At 38.3% G+C, this 18,559-nt stretch overlaps 1 long non-coding RNA gene and 1 other non-coding gene across 2 annotated transcripts in view; one reads left to right on the forward strand and one right to left on the reverse strand.

Moving 5' to 3' along the window:
* LOC141378051 (uncharacterized) overlaps nucleotides 1-18,559 on the reverse strand; it is a 91,304-nt gene that overhangs the window by 70,383 nt on the left and 2,362 nt on the right. The window lies entirely within an intron of this gene.
* trnak-cuu (transfer RNA lysine (anticodon CUU)) lies at nucleotides 2,363-2,435 on the forward strand. The gene has a single exon. It is a non-coding gene; the product is annotated as a tRNA-Lys (tRNA).

Below are 18,559 nucleotides of genomic sequence, written 5' to 3' on the forward strand. Positions count from 1 at the left end.
AAGGCATCTAATTAAATAAGTGCTGTATTGTACGATTTCTGTGTATCATTTATAATGCGGCATTGCAAACTAAGCTGTTCTGACAAAGAATACCTTTTAATGTTAAGCTGTTTTAGTTATCATTTAACCGCTAACACCTTGGTCGGGTGCCACAGAACACAGCAAGTTTGCCAGGTGATTGTGAGAAAACAAAAGGAAATGTAATTATAGTCATTTGAGTCTGACTCTATTTCCCAGTGATGAAACAGCAGAGTACAGCAGCAAACTCCAGTGTAATATTACATCCCAGAGCAGCAGCACTGTCCAGGCTAACAGACACTGTACAGCCGAGCCAACTAACATCACAGCCCACAGCAGTACACAGAACAAGAGTTTCCCAGATTGTTAAGGAAATCCCCAAATATGACAATCTCCACGTTTTACAGGGAGTTAGAATTTTTCAGTTTCAATACAATGTCATTTAGCATTTATACTACAGTGAACAAATGCATGATCACAATTCAATTAATAATAATGGACAGGGAAATTAGCATGGTTCAGCTAGTGTTGCACACAGTACCATACTGTGTATACCAAAAATGATATACCAAAAATAGTATACTATTCTACAGAGGCAGCCTCTGGTCTGAAGGCCTTTTCCAGGGTGCACAAATAAATTGTGTAAATGTACAATCACACGATGACAACGATGCTTTATTAAACCATCATGTTGATTTTTATACATTACCCAGATATGGATTTACACATCCAAACAGATATGAGCAACAGATCTTGTGGCCAAATCTGCTGCTTTTGGCAAAAGGGTGAGATTGTTTGTGGTTCAGTATAGGGCTGCACAATATATTGTTTGAGCATCAGTATCGCAATATTTACATCGCAAGATATACAATGTTGAGTTAGGATTATAGATGTCCAGAAACCAAAACACATGAGATTTGTGGAGACACTGCAAAATTAAACCATGTCTGCATCATTAAAGTTTATCGTCTGTTTTTAAGGCATGTGATGTGACTGTGTAAGACTGTGTTTTAAGAGAGTTTAAAGCATTTTAGTAAAGAAATAAAAAAGTTTAATAAACATTAATTTTATTGAACTATTTATATGACCATGCAGTGTTGTTTTACGTTCTCTCTCACAATCAGTCTAAAGGAATTACTATGCACATCACATAGTGCTATTTATGTCATCTAGTCAAATTGTATTGACATCACAGGGAAAAAAATTATCGCACAATGTAACATTTTTACAATATCGTACAGCTCTAGTTCAGTACAGAAACAACAGCAAAAAGCAATAACATCAAGAACTGCAGACTTGCACATGCACACTTACTCATGCACTAAGCAAATGAAGACACTGTGAGGGGAAAAGTTATTAGGAGAGTATGCCTATGTTAAAACAATTACCAAAACTACTACAGTCCCCGACTAACATAGCTCATAAAAATGTCTCATATTAAAATAATAATAATAGTAATAATAATAATAATAATAATAATAATAGGCAATATTACATCGTACAGTGTAAAAAAGGCACTCCAAAAAGAAAAAAATATTCTTTGTCTTTGTTGGTGTCTGAAAACTGTCATGACACACGTTCATTCCTTAGAAAGTCAGCTGCTCCCCCACTGCTAGAGAAATCAAATGAAAACCATTGAGTTAACAGAATAAATACATACAAGGTGATGTAAACAAAACAAAGCTTTATTTGTCCAATAATTTTTAAAACTACATTACTTTTACTACACCTGAAGCATGTGTAGTACCTGTGATTTAATTGCAAAATGTCAAATTAGAGCTAGTAAATGAGGTTTGAGGGTAGTTAAAAAGATATTCCCTCACAGAAGTGAGTCTTGTAGCCTTTAGAGTGAAATACTACAGTAATCGCGATATTAAAATCTGAAAATATAATCACTAGAATAGTCATAATATCCATACCATGCACACAAATTCAGAGATGTCTAACGTAACTAATCTCGACGTGCTTACGTTTACAGACGTTGAAAGACGTATCAACGGGTATCAACAAAACTTTCAGAAGATAAGTAGAATTGGCTTTCAGAAAACCAAATAGACAGAAAAAGAAAAATAAACGCGTTATAAATTACATAGGTTAGCAAGTTAACGTTAGACGTTTTCCGACGTGAGGGTTGAGCACCACCTGCTGCCCTAACGTACCTCGATAAAATAAAAGAATTGAGAAAATTCATATTGAACACAAAAAAACATACGAGTGTATAAGAATGTGTTAGTTTTAAAATGAGAATGTAATTTACCATGAATTACTCACTCGTGAGACCCATACATGAGCCATGTCGTGCTTGCCTCCTTCTTATACCCTGTTATAAACCAGCGAATCATCAGCCCGGCTAGCTCAGTCGGTAGAGCATGAGACTCTTAATCTCAGGGTCGTGGGTTCGAGCCCCACGTTGGGCGCAATACTTTTTCGCCCTCACAAGCGACTGCTTTCTGTTTGATTTCCATTAACGTTAAACTCATTTACTGATCAATGTGAACAAATTCACAATTAACAAATACAAACATTTATTTAAATGATTAATTATAATCTACGCAAGCGACAGCAAACACACCCCTGCAGCACAGTGCTTTGTCGAGCAAGAAAATATAACATTTTAGGAGACCAGAAACCATTAACAAAACAATTATATGCGTTTTGAAGATAACAAAACAATAAATGAAAAACGGCCCGAGATCTACAGTTGTACTAGCCTTGCTCAGCCAACAGAGGGCAATTCTGTTAAACATTCAACCAGGACGCTATTTTCCATATGGATCAAGCCAAAATGAAAATGTACTAATTTTCTCACCATCAAGTGGATCCAAATTGTGTCGTTCTTATGCTGTACACAAAAGATATTCTGAAGAATGTTGATAACCAGTTGCCATTACCATTTTTAAGAGAAAATGCTATGGATATCGACAGTTACCAATTACTTGATGCTTTTGAAAGGGATAGTTCACCCTAAATAAAAACATACATATTTACTTTCCCTTAAGTGCTTCCAAGCCTTTATAAGTTCCTTTCTTCAGTTTAGGACAAAAGAAGGTTTTTTGAAGAAAGCTCAATTTTACATTCACATTACTTAATTTAAAAACAAAAATATAAATAAGCTATTAGCAAAGTAGGTCACATGTGTTCAACTGCTTGCTGTTAAACAATCAGTCATGCATGCCTGGCTAGCGAGGTGAAGAGGTTAGTTTAGAGAGGGCTGCAGTGGCATCTGTTTAAAAATCTGATGTGTTGGTGAAATATGTGCAGCACTTGTGGGTTCAGGGTGGACGAGGGTGGGCTGGAGAACAGGTAGTAATCATCATGAACTATGAAATAATGAATATTATGAGGATGATGAACTGTCCGTCTGCAAGGGGATAGTATCAGTGAGCTGAGCGACAACATAACTTTTGGAGTTTTAACAAGGAACAAGGAAAAATTGCCACACTTTGGTATACAACCCTAAATTAGAAAAAGGTGAGACATTATGGAAAACGGAAATAAAAAAGTAAAGTAGTGATTTCTAAATGTACTTTGTCTTGTATTTTATTGCAGACAATAGAACAAACATTATTTAATGTGTTCCTCTGGATTTTTATAATAAATGAGCATCTGTTGAGGTATGGATTGTGTCAGTCCCTTTGGAAAAAGCAACTTCTGTGATGGCACCATCAATACTGAAAAGTACAAAGAAATTTTGGAGCACAATATGCTGTCTTCTAGGGCTGTGCGATTACTCGAATCGCAATCGCAATAGGAAACATTGCAATTAGTTAATAGCAAGAGGCTGTGATATGAAATATATGTGTTTTTTAATTTCCCCCAACCATTAGCCCATTGAGTGAGCACACTTTTGTTCTGCCCAATCTGAATTGCACACATGAACTATGCGGAAAAAAAAGAAAACAATCAGGAAAGTGTGGACAAGTGGGATAATGGCATCTGCTGCTTCAAAAGCATTAATAGACAAATTACTATCAAAGAAAAACAGCATTAGTAATTTGGGATTATTTTGGTTTATTAGTCACAGACACCAAACAAAAACAGGTCATTTTTAAGAGTGGTCACAGAATTGTTGCTACATTTTACAAATTATTGAGCTAAAGCTTGACTACAAAATTGCATCGCAAATCAAATTGCAATACCTGTTAAAAGAAAAAAAAAAACGCAATTAGATATTTTCCCCAAATCACACAGCCCTACTGCCTTCTTTTCCAGAAAAGCCCATGCATATTTCAACAAGACAATGCAAATCCACATTTTGCACACATTACAAAGTCTTGGCTATAGAGGAAAATGTACTTCACTGGCCTGTCTGCAATTCCGACCTGTCTCCAATAGAGAATGTGTGGAGCTTTTTGAAGTGCAAAGTGCGACAACGATGACTCTGTACTGTTACTGTTCATCATTTGCTGTCTTCAGTCCCTAAAAGTGTTGTGAAAAGGAATGGCAACATTACAAAATGGTGAATGCTTTACTGTTACAACTTTTTTGAAAAGTGTTGCAGGATCCAAAACCTGGAATACGTGTTTATTTTGAAAACAACAAAAACTATAAACATCACGAGGAACACAATAAATAACGTTTGTTATATTGTCTGCAATGAAATACAAGTCAAAGTAAATTTAGAAATCACTTCTTTCTTTCTTAATTATTATTTTTTTTGCATTTTCTATACTGGCAGAACTTTTTCTGAGATTGTGTTTCCGACATAGTAGCATATACAGTGGTGTATATAATTATTTACTGTAGTCTAAACTGAATTGATGCTGAATTCTGTTGGCATTGGCTGTCTGTGTGTGTGTGTGTGTGTGTGTGTGTGTGTGTGCGTGCGTGCGTGTGTGCGTGCGTGTGTGCGTGTGTGTGTGTGTGGCTGCTTTACATTTTTTCCACTTCTGAATATTGATTTAATAGATAATGTTCATTTGCAATTCAACAATGAAGGTTATGTGCAAAATGTCAGTCAAGGATTTGTCCCACCACCAAAATGTCAACTGACAATAGCTAATAACAACACTGTCAGTTAGATCTGCCAGAAACGATTAAAATGGCAGGGAGATGATCTAAACAGTACTGATATAATTCCAAATAAATCAAAAGAATCACAAATTTAGACATTTCATAGACAAAACGACTCCTTTCTGAAATATATATGAACCAAGAATGTCATATGGTTTAAATGACACGAGGGTGAAGGCGTCACGGTGGTGCAGTGGGTAGCATGATCCCCTAACAGCAGAAAGGTTGCTGGTTTGAGTCTCGCCTCGGTCCGTTGGCATTTCTGTGTAGAGTGTGCATGTTTTCCATGTTCGTGTGAGTTTCCTCCGGGTGCTCCGGTTTCCGCCACAAGTCCAAAGACATGTGCTATGTGTTAATTGGGTAAACTAAATTGTCCGTAGTGTATGTTTGTGAATGAGAGTGTATGGGTGTTTCCCAGTGATGGGTTGCATCTAGAAGGGCATCCGCTGTGTAAAACATATGCTGGATAAGTTGGTGGTTCGTTCCGCTCTGGCGACCCCTGATTAATAAAGGGACTAAGCCGAAAAGAAAATGAATGAATGACATGATGGTGAGTAAAAATAACATTATTACTTAAACCTGCTTGTTAATACCAATAATGAATCAGCCAATCACAAGATAGCAGCTCAAATCATTTAGGCATGTATGAAGTTCACAGCAAGCTTCAGAATAGGACAGAAAGGGGGTTTTAAGTGACTTTGACCATGGGATGAATTCTCTGTATTTCAGAAACTGCTGATACTGTGCTCTTCTATAAACATCCAACTCTAGTGTTTACAGAGAATAGTCTGAAACAAAATCTCTTATGAACACAGCTGGACATCAGGCATGCATAAGAAAGCTCAGAGCTGATATCCTAAAGATGACAGTGAGTTCACTCAAATGTCCTCTACGGTCCTACATTTATTGATTTAAAAACAAAATAAAGTCCAAGAGTCGCCTCACAGCAGGAAGATTGCTGATTTGAGTCCCAGCTGGTTCAGTTGTCCTTTGCGTTGGCGTGGGAGTGCTCCGGTTTTCGCCACAGTCCAAAGACATGCGCTATAGGTGAACTGAATAAACTAAATTGGACGTGGTGTATCTGTGTGAATGTAAGAGTGTATGGGTGTTTTCCAGTACTGGATTGCAGCTGAAAGAGTATCCACTGCGTAAAACATATGCTGGATAAGTTGGCGGTTCATTCCACTGTGGTGACCGCTGATGAATAAAGAGACTAAGCCAAAGGAAAATGAATGAATAAAGTCCAAACACTTAATTTCTCTATTCAATCTACACTCGCACTACAATTAATTTCCAGCAGAGGTCCCTCCAGTAACAACTATAAATCTGGCTGACCATGTGCTTCCTGTTGTTGGACTCAATGGAGTACTTCATCTGACTTTTTGGACATTTTTCTTGACCATGGAGGGGGGAAAACAACCTGACTGCATTTAGATTTACTAGAAGAAATTACAAATATTAAAACAAAGATTCATGTTAAACTGTTTGCTGGACACTTGTTAACCTCTGCTTAGTAGATCAGCTTTCATAGTAAAACGTAATTTTATATTAAAGCAGTGCTTTAGTCGTGTTGGTGATCCACTATCGTTGCAAGCATATCCAAAACCCACCAAACTTTCTGAAAGCAGCTAGTGATTTTATCAAACACAATACTGATTATGGATATTTCATGAATTTAAGCAGAAACGCATACAGAGATAATTGTATAAATGGATTCTCTCACAGGGAAGAAGACATTTAGTGACATGAACCAAACTCAGTTTAATTTCTGTGCTTTTTAAACTGTACGTCTGGTCTTGTCTTGTGAGTCTTCACAGCCTGTCAATCCAAGAGTGTTTCTCTGAAACAGGCACACTTCAGATCCACACTTGATCTGCTGAGGAGGCATCAGTTCAGAGCCGTGAACTTCTTCTCCATGACGCATCCCCTCCTCCATTAGCCATCAGGACGGGGGCAGAGGGAGGGAGGGAGGCATAGGGGGGGAGGAGCTCTTTTGTCCCGAGCGGCGTTGTGGCTAATCTAAAGACCTGTGATGGACGCCTCTGTGGCGGCGGCACAGGCCGATGGTCTCCACCCCAGAGAGGAGCAAGGGGGGATGGGGCATCGCGTGAGAGGGCACGGGGGAGGAGCGCTGGAGGAGGAGGAGGCGGTGAGCGCTGGGGGAGGGGGGAAGGTCATTAGTCAGCATGGCGAAAAGGAGAACAGCAGGACACAGTGCCACACATTACAGCCCCACCACCTCCTGCATTGTCCTCCATCACAGGCCAAATGACTGCTGGAGGATTCACAGAGTTAAGTTTCTAATCTCTCTATAGGGGGGCCGGGGGGTCTCTTTTGTCATTGTAATCTAGAGGTTTGGGCAGGTAAGGTATATAACACATGTAAATGAATGATTCCTGCTCTGGAGAATGAGGGGGAGATGGGTAGTAGGGCCGCACTATATGATGGAAAAAAACTGTGATGTTTTGTTTTGTATCGGAGTAGGGGTGTAATGATACACTCCACTCATGATACAATGTGTATCACGATATAATGTTCACACTTCAATATGTATCACAATATTTGGAATAAAAGTTGAAAATGAAACTGAAATGCAAATAAAAGATTTATTTTAAAAATGACCAAGTTAACAATTTATGTCCAATTTATCTCTAAGTTATCTATGTAATTCTTTTGTTTAAACTTCTTTCATTTAAACTGAACCTTCTTTAAGAAAATAAATTGAATAGACCCGTCTCTGGAAAATAAAACAATTATAAACTTATAAAATAATACTGAAATGACAGAGACAAAATTAAGAGACAACTTCTTAAAGAAGTAAAGGTGCAAAAAATAGCATTCTATTCAAGTGAATTTAACAACAGTAGAGCTTAAGGCTTTGCTTGTTCATTTGCAGGTTTTTTTTTTTTCAAAAAAAAAAAAAAAAATCTAAATTTCTACATTTTCAAGTAGTCTGCAGTACTTTCTAGAAGATAATCCTGAACTTCCATGTATCTGTCTGAGAGGTTTTTATGAATATCTGTCTTCATGTTGGTTATAGTTGTGGAATCCTTCTCATCGCGTGTCATTCTCTGTACTACCATTCATTTTAAGGGCACGATGAGTGACTGGGTGAACGTCTTTTCTTCAAACAGGACAGTCGTGGACTTTTTCAGTGGTTTAAGCAGGTTTACTATTTCTTTGACATCACTGATGTCGCGTTATCGAGTGTATCAAGTTGACGTGCATTTTTGCGTACCTCTGTGCTCAAAAGAGTTGCCGTTATTCCAGCGTGTTGCTCGATGTAGCGCTCAAGCATATCTTATTGAGCTGTTTCATCGTGTTGTAACATCCAAGATAAGCTTGCATGATGCAATCTCAAGCATCATTTGCTTTGTTGCGAGTACAGCTGTTGCAGTGGCACTGCCACTACTTTTCTTACTCGACCAAGCATTCGACACAGGGAACATTTAAACCTGCTTGCGATGTGAGATTAAGGATGCATCCAAAACTGCATACTTCCATACTATATAGTACACTAAAATCAATATGCGAGCAGAGTAGTATGTCCGAATTCATAGAATTTGAAAATCAGTATGCAAGCAGTAGGCAGATGACTCACTACTTCCGGCGAGATTCTGAAATGCGCATTCCATGCACGCTGCGCTATCCCATGATGCCCCGCAAGAGAATTCATTAATGGTAGTGAAGCAACACAACTGACGCAGGTAGGTCACGTGACCATGACAGAATGGCGGATGTAGTACATCCGAATTCCATTCATACAACTCACATTCATAAGGTATAGAATGTACTTTTCTAACGGGCGAGAAGTACGTTTAAATTCAAATGCAGTACCTACTGAGTAGTACGCAGTTTCGGACGCACCTTTAGTGTATGAGCAAAACACTTAATGTGAGGTGCCAATCCAACTTCTATTGCTGCTACGTCCATGTTGCGTGCGTTGTCAGTAACGACAGCAATGCTATGATTAGCCCTTTCAAGTCCCTACTCATGAATAGGTGCTTTTAAAACTTCGGTTATGTTTGACCCAGTATGCGTGTCAAAAAGCAGACGAGTCTGAAGCAATGACTGTAAAACCGAAGTGTTGCCAGACATCCGACTTATAAGAGGGTGGGGCATCTATTTCAACTCCACTCATCTTGGCCTGCTAACGTTACTGCTGCTAGTTCAAGCAATCTGAACTTACGTGCGACAGCAGGTGGAACGTAACTCACATGCAAAGACCTCAACCAATAAGAGAAAACAAATGTCATAACGTAATAAAATCGTATTAACGCCACAATGCATATTGTGACATTTTCGCATTAAATCGTACAACGATAAATCGTTACACCCCTAATATCCCTATATGAACAACTTCACCATATTAATTGAACAGGTCTTTTTAGAAAAAAAAATATTTAAATTTAACTGGATTGATTTTGTAGGATCTACATATAATAAATAATATGATGAACAATTCACAAGCACAGATCAATACAGTAGAGCAAAGAGACAAATGAATTAAACAGTGCTTTAGGTCTTCTGTGGAGTCACAGTTTACAGGTAATTAAATAATCAAATGTAAAATAACACTATAGACTTCATCGTATGAACAAATATATACAATTATTCTTATTTTAATATGGTTTATTATTATCAAACATTGCAATGACTCCACAAATGACGTATTTTGAACCGTGGCTCCTGCTCAGCTATAATTCAGGGTCAGCATTGCAGATCCTGCTGTGTGACTATTGCAGATGCGCATATTGCGATATCGATGCTAAAACGATATATGGCTGGGTTTGTTTCAAGATTAGGATCATGTTGTCTGGTCAGTTCTACGTATAGGAAGCTTTCGATCCGCAGGTCTATATTTAGATTTCTATAAGCCGCCGCTGTGAGCGTGACTGCAAAGAGTAAATGTAATATTTTTTGTGCGCAGCTCCATCAAAAGTGACCTTTACTGCTCAGCATGGCAGCACAGCAACAGACACCTGCTGTTCCAGTCCTCCAAGAGCTGCTGGGCCATCCAACCACACGCAGCAGACACCCCCAAGAACTTCATTTGTGATTTTCAAAGGTATTTTAGGATTGCGGTTGCGGAATGAGTTAAAGGGATAGTTCACCCAAAAATATAATTTACTTTAGGCTGCACGGTGGCGCAGTGGGTAGCACATTCGCTTCACAGCAGGAAGGTCACTGGTTCGAGCCTCAGCTGGGTCAGTTGGCGTTTCTGTGTGGAGTTTGCATGTTCTCCCCATGTTTGCATAGGTTTCCTCCTGGTGCTCTAGTTTCCCCCACAAGTCCAAAGACATGCAGTACAGGTGAATTGGGTAAGCTAAATTGTCTGTAGTGTATGTGTGTAAATGAGTGTGTATGAATGTTTCCCAGTTTTTAAGGGCATCTGCTGCGTAAACATATGCTAGATAAGTTGGCGGTTCACTCCGCTGTGGCGACCCCCGATTAATAATGGGACTAAGCCAAAAAGTAAATAATGAATGAATAAACTTGATATATTTTTAGTAATTTTGGAATGGAAGTCATTGGTTACAGGTTTCCAACATTTTTCAAAATATCTTAATTTATGTTTAACCGAAGAAAGAAAGTTATAAAGGTTTGAAACAATTTTTCGGTGTGCTGTCTCTTTAAACATGAGCTCGATGTGGAGCTGTCGTTGTCAGCTCTCGGTAGATTTTGGACGGTGATTCTCAAGCATCTCAGTAGAATGTCTGAGCACAGGCAGCAGCCAAAACTGCAGGGCACAGACACGGTCCAGACTCACGGCTGGGTTTGTGTGTCACGCTGATAAGAGATGCAGCTGGAGGGAAACCAGCATCACTTGGTCAAAGACAGCAGAAGATGATGCCAGAACACAGGAACAGATGAACGCAGTCAAGAGAGAAGCAGTAAAAAAAACTAAAAAACTAGGATGTTTTATTTGAGGAGTTGCATTACAACTTGCATAGCAAGATTCTGTTTCAGTATAAAGTCACTTAATTCCACTTTCTTCCCATGTCCCATTCCACCACATCCCAGAGGTGTTCTATTGGATCTATCTGGTGACTGTGGAGGCCATTTGAGTACAGAGAAACCATCAGAAGATGTGTACACTGTGGTCATAAAGGGATGGACATGGTCAGCAACAACTCTCAGGTAGGCCGTGGCATTGGCACGATGCTCAAGTGGTAGTAATGGACCCAAAGTGTGCCAAGAAAATTCCCGAGCACTATTACACCACCACCACCGGCCTGAACCTTTGATACAAGACAGGATGCTTTCATGTTTTTGACACTAAATTCTGACCCAAGCATCCGAATGTCGCAGCAGAAATTGAGAATCATCAGACCAGGCAATGTTTTTACAATCTTTCTATTGGCCAATTTTGGTGAGCCTGTGCAAATAGCCTTAGTTTCACAGGAATGGCACCCAGTGTGGTCTTCTGCTGCTGTAGCCCATCCACCTCAAGGTTGGATGTGTTGTGTGTTCAGAGATGCTCTTCTGCATACCTTGGTTGTAATGAGTGGTTATTTGAGTTACTGTCGCCTTTCTATTAGCTCGAACCAGTCTGGCCATTCTCCTCTGACCTCTGTTAACAAGGCATTTGTGCCCACAAAACTGCCGCTCACTGAAAATTTTCTCGTTTTCAGACGTTCTCTGTAAACCCTAGAGATGGTTGTGTGTGAAAATTCCAGTAGATCAGCAGTTTCTGAAATACTCAGACCAGCCCTTCTGGCACCAACAACCATGCACGTTCAATCACATATATCACATTTCTTCCCTAAAGAGGCTGGTGTGTGTATATTTCATACATAAAATTATGTTAATACAAACCAGAGCAAACTCTAATGCTTAAAAAAATCTTATAAAGAGATTGTAAAACAAATATGGGATAGAGCAGATTAATCCAAATCTTCTGATGAGACATGATTGCATTATATGAAAACATTTATATCCGACATACATACAAACTTTAATCAGCATGCAAACACTGAGTAGAACAAATACGGTAAACAGAAATTCAACCATATCAGAATCAGAACCATACCTCATTTTCAGAGGGTAAAATGTCATCTTTTGCCTTTCAGAGATGAACAAGTCATACAGGCTTGAAACTTGAGAAGGCTTTTTTGGGAAAAGTAATGTTTCGTTTTAGTCTGGATTGTTTTGTTAACGCATTTTAAGAGCGTTGTCTTGTCAATAATCATTTCATATGAGCATTTGACTAGTTTCTTTAAAATAAAAAACGATTAAATCCACTCAAATGTGGTAAAGCTAGACTGCAGCATCAGCATTAACCCTATGCTAAATCTACAGTACTTCTGCTCAATTGCAAGGCACTAAAGATAATTCTTTTATTGTTTATTTTATTATTCACATTTAGAAATGATGCACTCTGTACGTATTTACGAACACTCAACACAACAGAACCATCAACTTTAGGGTCTTGTTACTGACAGACACTTTCTGCTATGAGATTTAAAGAGGTGGTCCACTACGATATCATATTCAAACTCGAGTTGATGTGTAATGTAGCTGTGTGAATATAAACAATATCTTTTGAAGGTAAGATGCTCAAAGTTCAATGCAAAGAGAGGCATTGGCTTTTACAGAGATAGCTTTGCAAAGCTTACAGCAAACAAAGTTTGGGGACTACACTAAAATACATCTGGATTAATGATGTCATAAACCCTTCAGTAGAATCTCTCCCAGCTCAGTGCTGGATTCGGCCGTAAACTGTTTCAACGATACAAGAAGAAGCTGTGGATTGTGAGCCACAACCTGCAAGTATTTTTATTTGTTAAAATTGATCAATTACATGCACAGTTTCAAGCGTTAACAGTATGTTGTAGTACGGACTAGGGATGTATCGATTTACCTGACTCACGATTCGATACGATTCACGATACTAATCTCATGATTCACAATTTAGTCACAATTCTTTAAAAATTTATTTGAAACAAATAAAAAAGGCTTTAATGTTTTTTAAATGCTGCATTTTTTGCTAAATAATACACTTTCTGACATAACCCAATTGCTTGTTTAAAAACAAAGAATAATAATAATAATAATAATAATAATAATAATAATACAAACTAAAGAAGACTCATTAATATAAACAAACCAAAACTGTGACTGTGCTGAAATTTGACATTTTCAAAAGAAATATCAGCACATCTATGTTTTCCGGTATAACTGAGGTCTTTGCACTCTTACAATGTCACCTGCTGATGAAAAAACTCTTTCACTGAGGACTGAGATGGCTGGTGTGGAGGGGAAAGCCTTTCCAAAACCAGAGAGCAGTGTGTACAGAGGTGGTCAATAGGCCCTCTGATCCAGGCGACTGGCCACTGGCGTAAATTACTGATTATAAAAAGACCAATTACATAATAGGATAGAGACAGGAGTTATGATTATGATGATTATGAACATGATTATGAAGGTGAATAATTAATATTTCTTGTATAATTAATTACTGTAAGTATTAGTTTGATACACTGAAGAAAATATCATCTTGAACATTTTAATATCCACTTATAATAAGCAAATTATTAAAATACGCACAAACTAATTTGTAAAGGAGAGGGTAAAAATAATCTAATAGCTGCTTCTGTAACAGAACAACTTTCTTTTTTAGTCTGAAAAACATCTTCACACTTTTGCGATAAAAACACAGATGCACTGTGTGATCTCTGCAGCACTCGTCGGAGCAAGCGGAGCTGCAAAATATCCGGTTCAGGTGGTTTGGCTTATTAATATTTTTTTTTTCATATTCGTTTTTTCATATTTGTTGTTCTAATAGTGTAAGTAAACTAGTGATGTGCGCTTATTTCCTACCCAATCCGATACCAAGTAAAATAAAGGCGAGTATCAGCGATACCGATCCGATTCCGATACTGCCCGAAAATGACTATTTGGGAAATTAAAGTTACATGTAGTGAACTTAAAAAGTGTCACTTTATACTGAATACGAGCCATGTTACGGGTTATTATTGTTTTTTGATAAAGAATTATCATGCAAAAAAAAAAGCCAACTAACATATTTTTTGACAGCATCTGAGCACGTTTATCTTAAAACGCCTGCCTGAACATCTTAAAAAAAAACATATTCACACTTCTACATTTAGTGACATGTTAATCCGGTTCTCATGAAAGTGTTTTGAACCTTTTTTTGTTGTTTTATCATTGTTACAAAAAACCCAAGACTCCTTATACAACCACATCGCCGCATTTTCTCCCTCTGTACCTGGATGGTGCCTGCCTGCTGCACCTAAGGACTCTGAAAGCGATGTCTGTCTCACCCTAGCAGCACCTGTACCTCTCCTTTCCTCCTCGTCTGACCGCCTAGTCATGATGTTGTCATATTCTGTCTTGTGATTTATATGTAGATGTTTGATTAAGTTTGTAGTATTACCACAGTAGCTCACTGTTTTGTTACACGTATCACAAATGCATCGTTTGAGTTTATGGATGTGAAGTAGCTCATAACTTCGCATGTGCCAGGCCAGCGGACTGAGTGGCTAGCTAGGGTGCACTGCAGTTGTACAGTGCCATATTACGCATATGACTTTGCAGGCGGAAGAACAAGTAGTCCGACTAAGTTGGCATTATTCAGAGAAACTAGGGTAATTGTGGTTACTTTCCGCTGTATTTCTATTTCCAATAAAATACAAATTTGCTCCAAATTATTGAAATATCAATATTTTGATAAGGTAATCGATTCTAGAACATACAAAGCTGGTATCGGAGATATCGATATTTTAGTATCGATCCGCACATCACTAAAGTAAACGTCTTTTTGCAGTTTTTGCACAGTTTGTTTTGTCTGGCGCACTTCACCGCTGTCGATTTACTCTGCTGTCCCACCTCTTGCTTCCTGCTGTTGTGCAGGTGAAGCGAGTTTGAGCCTGCAGGCACAGCGCCCCCTTCTGTCCAGAACATGTAATTGCGATTCATTTAACTTTTCTAGCGATTTGAATTGTTACGTGAATCGTTACATCCCTGGTAAAGGTGTAAACAATGTGGAACATTTTTTGGCACTGTTAACATTTTAGCTATAAACAAACCTCAAAAAACCACCCACAATCTGCACCAGAGCGTACAATGTCTCTCTTTGTAGCCGCTTTCTGTGCGTTCTACATTTGAAATAATGAACTTAAGTTCACAAAAGACATGTTTCATATTACTTGCATGTTTATAACCCGAATATAAATGAAAAAAGCTCATCAAAATGTATTTTAGAAACCAAATGTTCAAACTAGATGCCGAATTGCTAGTAAGAGGCATGACATTTCCTGGTGATGTGGAGTTAATCTGCAAATCAAAAATATCAGGTAAGCTGACCAATCAGAGCCCACTGAGGGCGGGCCTTTGGAGAGACCGTGAAATCTGATTTTCATGTTAGCAGAGTAGCAGTATAAAATTTAAAAATTATTAATAACGTGTTTTTTTTTTTCTTACAAATAAAGCATGAGCATTGTTTCGTAGCCCATATGCACAATCGAGCCTTAAAAACACTCTGGATAACCCCTTTATCAAATTTCTCTCAGAGATGAGAAAATGCTATGTATTAGGTTGTTCCTTTCTCTCCTTCACCCCTATTTTAGCCGAAGTAAAGCAAAACATTCTGCAACAAATCTTCTTGGGTGAACGAGGCATAATGAAGGTGTTTGTGTAGCGCAGGAGCATTTAATTTCACAGTGAAATACTGCCCGTCTCTGGGGCCACACAGCTCACAGACACTGGCTTCGGTCAACAAGGCTTCTGATGAGTCATAACTGAGCAGAGCAATCCGTCTTCATCTCAAGTGTGTGACAAGCACAGGGAAGCAACAAGGATCAAGACACCTCTACTGAAAATGCGCATTTTTACATGCACAGGTGTAAAAGAAGTCTGGGGCTTGAGTGTCATCTTTTATATCTACTAGAACAATTTTCTCCATTTTGTGTACAGTGTAAAATAACACTACACACATACGCTTCCGTAGTCCGACACTGTTGTTTTTGTTGTCAAATACTTGCTGATGCCGACTGAACACATAAAATGCATGGCTATGGCATCACTGTTTTCATTTTTGTAGCTTATAAGGCAATAATAACATTATTGTTACCAAAGACTTACACTATGAAAACCATTTTAAAACGTTAACATTTTTAGGCCTTACTGTTTTCACTGTCAGGTTCCATTTACGTTTACTGAAGCATTTTTCTTTTGCATATTTGAATATTTTCACTTGCAGAAGACAACATTGTCAAAACAATCTCTGTTCACATGGATCCATGAAAGAAACTGAAAGTGCTGTTGGTTTCATGGCTAAATTTGAGCAGCCTGATGGCCATAATGATACAAATAATGATACAGTAAACCTCAAACTCTGTAAACAAGACAAATTATAATAACCAAATCTAAGCTTTCAAGTAAAAGAACTAACCATCCTTATTCAAATAAGTATTGCAACAATACAAATTGTGAAGCTTAATGACTACATTTCCCCGATGCTAAAAAATCTTTCAGATGGGGAGCTAGTGGCTGAGATGCACAAGAGAATAAACCAAAAGCCACTCTGGCGACAACCTTACATCCTTTTTATTTACAATCTCCTCACTGCCACTATACGGCACTCATTTTCACATGTGTTGTTTTTCTGACCTGACAAGCGGGAGAGCAGGGTTTCCTTCAACATTTTTTTTGCCGTCTCTCGTAACTAGGCGTCCATCAACCGATGACAAACAGACAAACCATTGCTGCAGCTCTGATACAAGTTTATAAAGAAAAGTAAAAATTTAGTGTTTGGATGCGCTGTGTTTGCTTGCAGTATTTATGGGCCGATCACACCGAACGCGATTTAACGATCCAATAATGCAAGGTGCACCGCAATGCCTTTTTTGTTGACAAGAGAAAAAAGTGTGGTGCGCTTTTTATGTCACTAGGCAATGACTGAATCAGATGCGTATTGTGTGCGAGTGTTACTGCTGATATTAATTTAATTGTAATATTAAATAATATTGTTATATTCAAGATTTGTAAAGTCATAAAGCTCTGGATTACTCAAAACAGTGACCGCTAGTCACTCCTCTATCTTCAAAAGTCTCTGTAGTTGTCTTGACAACACAAACACTGCTGTCACCGCAACAGAAACCCCGCCTCTGCTTTCATTTGATTTGAGAATCAAAAGAGACACAACTGAAGTGACGTGATTTTTCTGCTCTCAGTCGTGATTTACTGACTTTTCAACTTCGACTCAGTTGACTTTTCAACCCCCCCCCCCATAAGAAAACCCACGCAAACAGGGGAAGAACATCCAAACTACGCACAGAAACAACCACCGGCTTGTTAAGGGACTAGAACCGGTGACGTTCTTGCTGTGAGGCAACAGTGCTAACCACTGGGCCACCGTGCCGCCCTATGGAGGAAAAGGGTAGGGGTGGAAGGGGGATTCTTCAAATTGAAGATGACTGTAGTGAAAAAAAAACCCTGGTTCTTTACAGTGGTTTAGGAATGGCCTGATTGGTGGATCATACATGCTAATGCGGAACCAGCCGTGTTCAATCATAAGCACGTGATCCTCTCGAAATTAGTTTATGAATAAACTTCACTTCTATGCCTTATATCCTGATATGTGGTGTGTTATTTCATATTCGTTATTATTTCACTTGATGCATTCCTTATTTAATGTTTCAACACTAAAAGAAATAACAGCCATCACTTTAATGGTTATTTTACTGTCAAAATGTAGCATATTTTACATCATGATCAACTTTTGATATAAAACCGCTGTGCAATTTGATTGATTGTTAAAAATGAAAAAAAAGTAAGTTCTATGTTTTTGTATTAGTGAAAATGCTTTTACCAGAAGAAGAAGCTTACTTTTGACAAGGCCTGTCCAAAAATATATTTTTGCCACAATAATACAAATACACTATTATTGTTGCATTGTCATTGTTTATTTTTCTGTTGTGCGGAAATTTGAAATGTATTATTTATTTCCCCTCTTATCATTTTCAATAATCACATTACATTTTGTGACTTAAAGCTATATTTAGCACCCCTATACGAGAGAACGGCATAACAGTGCTTAGTCACACGGTTACTTTTGCACATGAACATGAAAAAAATAGTTTTGGCTTTTATTTAAATTGAAATGAACAACAAAGGGAGCTGTTTACTTTGCGTTACCAAGACAACTGCTGATGCGTTTTATGTAACGTTCCAAAGAGCTTTGTCGCAGCACAACAGTGGAAAATGAAACCGTATCCATGCTGTCTGGTCCAGCTTAGCATAAAAAGGAATGATTCAGCATAAAGAATGGTTCAGCACGATAGTGGAAAAGCGACTTTTGTGATTTATCAAGAGCCACGATTTCCAGGGTAATGTCAGCATTCCACCAAGAAGGATGAACCACGTCCAACAGGAGTATATGAGGAAGCTGTCTGAAAAAGATGTCTGGGTGCTAACCCAGATTGTATTCGAAAAAACATAAAACCACAGCTGCTCAAATCATTGCAGAATTAAACGTGCACCTCAACTCTCATGTTTCCACCAA

This window comes from Danio rerio, chromosome 2, assembly GCF_049306965.1.
Source record: "Danio rerio strain Tuebingen ecotype United States chromosome 2, GRCz12tu, whole genome shotgun sequence".
NCBI classification, from domain to species: domain Eukaryota; kingdom Metazoa; phylum Chordata; class Actinopteri; order Cypriniformes; family Danionidae; genus Danio; species Danio rerio.